This window comes from Schistocerca nitens, chromosome 1 (genome assembly GCF_023898315.1).
Source record: "Schistocerca nitens isolate TAMUIC-IGC-003100 chromosome 1, iqSchNite1.1, whole genome shotgun sequence".
NCBI lineage: Eukaryota > Metazoa > Arthropoda > Insecta > Orthoptera > Acrididae > Schistocerca > Schistocerca nitens.
Window position 1 is genome coordinate 1,258,460,575 of NC_064614.1, and position 5,308 is coordinate 1,258,465,882.

General features: G+C 39.2%; 1 non-coding gene across 1 annotated transcript; it reads right to left on the reverse strand.

The window, feature by feature from the left end:
- Window positions 1-816: 816 nt before the first annotated feature.
- Window positions 817-891, reverse strand: Trnap-cgg (transfer RNA proline (anticodon CGG)). The gene has a single exon. It is a non-coding gene; the product is annotated as a tRNA-Pro (tRNA).
- Window positions 892-5,308: the final 4,417 nt, after the last annotated feature.

Genomic DNA, 5,308 nt, shown 5'->3' on the forward strand with positions numbered 1-5,308 from the left:
TTTATACGAAGTTTAGGCCCATAAAGTGATACGATAATGATAACTGACTACCATCTCTTAAACGAGTATAATAAGGAATGAAATAACCTACTTTGTACAACGTAATAATAGTGGGTACAAATGAACACTTAACTAAAATTTAGAAAGTTTCTAATTTGTGCAACGTGTACCTGACCCAACTTGTACGGAAGTTGCGTGCAGTGAGGAAGCTGCATCCAATTTTTCAGCCTAGTTTTTTTGTTTAGAGATATGAAATTCAAAGACAAAGCACGGCCGCCCTATATAAAGTGACTAATCGCCATCTCTCTGTCTGCAACTCCAACTGCTGACTAACATTATTGACTGTGAAACATGCAAAGAAGTAGGCGAAGCATACTACTAACTTCTTGTTTTCGTATATACACTTACTGCGATAACTATTCAGGAAATTTAGTATAGCTGCCTAATTACCTGATAAAATGCGATGTCGACAGCAAAATACAGATTAAGTTGAAAAGACATTAGGATTATATAGCACAGCGAAGGGAACATGAAAATATCAAAATGTTTGGTGAAGGATAATAACTGAGTTTAACGTATAATTATGACCAGCATGAGAGTCGTGATGCAATAAATCACCTCAAGTGACAGATCTAAACAAAACTGATTCCTTATGTATCAGAAAATGGTGAAACATTCTTGCTAAAAGGGGATTTGATGAATTCAACTGGCCTGACACTCGGATGCATCAAAATAAACTTGATTCTCTGCTGTGATTTAAGAACTGCCCATCTCTCCAAAGAACGAACGTTCCAAACTTCCTGGCAGATTAAAACTGTGCTGGACCGAGACTCGAACTCGGGACCTTTGCCTTCCGCGGGCAAGTGCTCTACCAACTGAGCTACCCAAGCACGACTCACGCCCCGTCCTCACAGCTTTACTTCTGCCAGTACCTCGTCTCCTACCTTCCAAACGTTACAGAAGCTCTCCTGCAGGAGAAGTTTGGAAGGTAGGAGACGAGGTACTGACAGAAGTAAAGCTGTGAGGACGGGGAGTGAGTCGTGCTTGGGTAGCTCAGTTGGTAGAGCACTTGCCCGCGGAAGGCAAAGGTCCTGAGTTTGAGTCTCGATCCGCCACACAGTTTTAATCTGCCAGGAAGTTTCATATCAGCGCAGACTACGCTGCAGAGTGAAAATCTCTCACTGAATAAACGTATCGTTTGAATATAGTAGCGCTCCCTTTAAAAATCTGGAAATGCAGTAAGTATCGCTACACAATGTGAACCAGAGCCAATGTAAACATTTTTAGCAAGAGATTTGAGAAAGAACGCCAGTAAGCGAATTCTACTTAACATCCTACTCAACCGTAGCAGCGCCTGTGGATACCAACACATTCACGCCAAACGGAAGAAGCGAGAGCACGTTTTGCACTTTTAAAACACGCGACACGTATAGTCCTGACTGGTCGTCGTAGCCATTCTCCAGAGTCCTTCCTCAAGCACTCTTGTCGTGTTTATGAAAGACATTTTCGCTTTCAGAGATCAAATGTACGGTACAGAATCGTGTTTGCAGAGTTTCTGTTTTTATTATATGTTAAAGAAAAAACAATAATGAGAATTGCGATTGTGACAGGTAGCTTTCATCGTAGCAACAGAATTGTTTCACAGCCTTCGAGAGTTCTTGAATATACAAGTTTGGGTGAAACGGTCAGAGAAGAGAGTATTTTCCTTTGGTATTTCAAGGGCCTTACAGGCCACACATCACTGGTCTCATCCAGCTATCTGCGTCTTTTGTATAGATTGTCCGATCAGTTTCATTCACAAGCTTGCTACGACAAGTTGCACATTGTTGAACTTAGCCTACTTCTGCGTCTTCCAACGCTTATTTGGCTTTGTGACAACGTTAGAGTGTTCGTACAACTCAGTTCTTCAAGTAATCCAGTCACCCACTTCCTATAATCTGTATAGACCAAGGGTGAACAACATTTCTAAATGTTTTCGATTGAAATATCAACAAACGTTTTCGTCGTTTTCCCTGAATGTGAAAATTTAATGTATTACCGTCATGTAACGTAGATGTTATTATGGTTTGACGTCAGTGAATTTTCATATTGATTTTGGGAGTTCGTTTCCTTAAATATTTACAGAACTGTATTGTTCGCAAGTGTCAAATGTGTTTCTACTTACGTATTTTATTGCCTTGATTGAAGGAGCTTCTTAATTACTCGAATCGGATAAATCTCTTTAAAGTTAATCCACGTACAGCTCTTAATGCGTTAGTAGCGGTTTTAATACCGGGTGTACTCCTGCTTTCTCAGTTTCATATTAGTTTCCAGTTAAGCTGTGTCAATCTCGTAGAATTTCGTCTCTGTCTTAGGATGCCTTATACGTCTGTTTTAGCTTATTCTCTATCAACAATATCTGACTAGTAGCTAACTGACATATGTTCCCAATTTTTACAATTTTATATGAAGGCGAATAATACTCGTTGTTTTTAAAAGGCAATAAGGGGACGACTATACGATGTGTGTGATCCGGGCCTTAATAACAATAAGGAAATGTGTCGCGTGTACAGCATATACTAAAGTGAACACATTGCCGCTTAGTCAGTGATGTTTAATACAAAATGTCTTGACTTGATTTAAGGCCTTTCATGGCCATTTGTCTCTGAGCTGTCCTGTCAACATTCACAGTAATTTATCTCTAGAATCACGCTTCTGCCAGAACTTCTCTTCTAAATTAAAAAACTGTGAAGGCATATTGTGAGTCGTATGTGGGCAGAATATTACAGGATGCCCATTGCAGAGGAAAGATTCATCCTCCAGACCCAGTTTATGATTCAGTGTGGCGTGCCATTTCAGTGCCTTAGGATCTTGATGCCTGGGTTCCTTAGAAAGTGAGGAGGTAAAAAAAGCCCTGGGTACAAGAAGACGAGGTTCTTCTGTTGCGATGGAGGCACCCACCGCGGTTTCTAGTGAAACTGTGCCAGTGAATTATCCAGTATGCCCCACGTACACTTTAGATCAGTCGTTCCAACCATTTACTCCTGACTGAAACTGTAAGTAGGCTGTTTAGGTTTTTATGTTGGTAGCAGCACGTAGTGCTCTGTATGAAAATCGATGACAGCGTGTAATGTCTCCTGCAGCGGTCTCTCCCGCGATATTTTCAGATATTTTTTTATAAATTATATAACTGTAAACGTATCACGAAATATCCCTTCTTACCTAACCGATTCCTAAACTTTAATATACGATGATTATCAATGCAAAGTAGTTTCAAGCCCTATTATTCCTTGGAGCGTGCATTTACTCCATGGAATAGCTTCTCTGCTATCTATGATTTTCTCTTATGAAAAGAATCTTGCCGATTAGCCGAGAAAGAACGAAGATGTATATGTATGTATTGTTGAGCTAGTCGCCATCTTGATGAGATTCTGTATGAGAAGGAATTTAATACATGAACTAAACTAAAGTAAGTGTGTTCTCATATTATTTAACTGATTATTGTTGACAGTGTCTGCTTACTACGCTGTGTTGCAGGGGATCAGTGGGGAACGTCTGATTTACACTGAACGAACCTCCCGTTTTGTATGCTCAAGATATCCAGCTTATTACTTTCAATAAATAGGCTAACACGGCCTTACCAGCAGATCTCCGGTCTTCCCCATGTGATCACCGAAAGTTAATAATTATTACAAATGTTTTCAGGAGATCGAGTGACAATTTTCGTCGCACCGAGACTTCGAAATTGCTTCACTGCCTTATGGAATTTAAGTTAAGCTCAATTTAATCAGGATATCACAGTACTTAACTGTGTGAATGTGATAAGCCTGCTTTGTGAATGAAAATTCCCTTAATATACCCATGTTTTTTACTATCCTGGTCAGTGAAGCTAAATGAGGCCGGTGTGAGAGAGGTTTTAAAATTTTAGATCCCACAAAAAATATTAAAGTTATCTTCACTGTGACAGGACACATTTTTGGGCATTACTTAAACATTTGTGAATTTTATGTTGCATGTGCACGAGAGAAATAAGACGAGGCCTGTTCCAGAAGTCACAATTTCGCCACAACCTGTGAGAACGTCGTCCAGGCCAGACAATATAGAATTAAATTTTTGTAGATAGAAATTTAGAATAACTATTTAAATGTCTATCGGTGGACTTCGAATAATTTTTGAATCAGATTGGTTGAGTGACTGTTGGGTTGAACTTTAGATAGGAAGTGTTTATTGTAAGTGAATATTATGCAAAGTATAGGTCAGTGAGATCATTAACTCAGATGCGAGTGATCTGTGTATTAATGGTTCCTACTAGGGTGGCTTATAAAATGGCAATGCAACCGCAGAGCGAATCACAACAGCCCTCAGCTGTTTCTGACGTTAGTGATACATTAGACGCTAGGTTAACTGAAGTAGTGCCTAGCGGCAGCAGTAATCAGGCCTCACAACAAAGCTTAGGTGTTTCGATGTCATCTGAGCAGGACGAAATAAACCCATTGACTATAATCATGCAGCAGTTAACACTGTTAGCCAAAAATGTGACAGACTTAACTAAAGCGCAAATAGAGACTAAAAGGGAATTAACTAAAGCGCAAATAGAGACTAAAAGGGAAATGAATGAACAATTAGCAGCCAATCAAGTGAAAGTGGAACCATTATCAGCCAATCAAGTGGAAGTCCAGGAGCAATTACTAGCTAATCAAACAAAGTTGAATGAGCAATTAGAAGCTAATCAAGCGGAAATAAATAATAAATTAGTAGAGAGTTTTCACAAATTTGATGATAAATTAAATAAAACTGCGGAAGAATTCAAAATTCAGAATGAAAAGACAGAATTAAAATCGCTGCTCAAATTGAGCAAGTCACTCAACAGTGTAATGAAAATGCGAAGAAGTTACGCCTAGAGCTAACCGAGTATGTTGCTACTAAGCTTGATACTATCAAAGAGCAGGTCGAGTCAATCCCACAGATAGTTCAAGCACAAGAACAGATGCCATGTTCTATGGCGTAATTCCGGTATTAATTGAAGTCCAAGATGAATTAAAGCAACAAGTAAATGAGATGTCAGCAGATATGCAGGATTTGAGACAATTACAAGACAAGATTCCGAAGGACATTCAAAGTTGGGATATATCCATAAATAACATAAAGGAGAGGCAGCACGAAGTTGATCATAAGGTAAACATTCTCGCAGGAAAATTCTCGCAGTTAAGTTTGGAAATGCAAAGCATTTCTTCAGACAATATTGAACAAACGGTCAGAGCAGCTATACAGGATTTGCGTTCCACGCAAGGAAATGAACCCATAACACGATCCATCAATTAAGCTACAT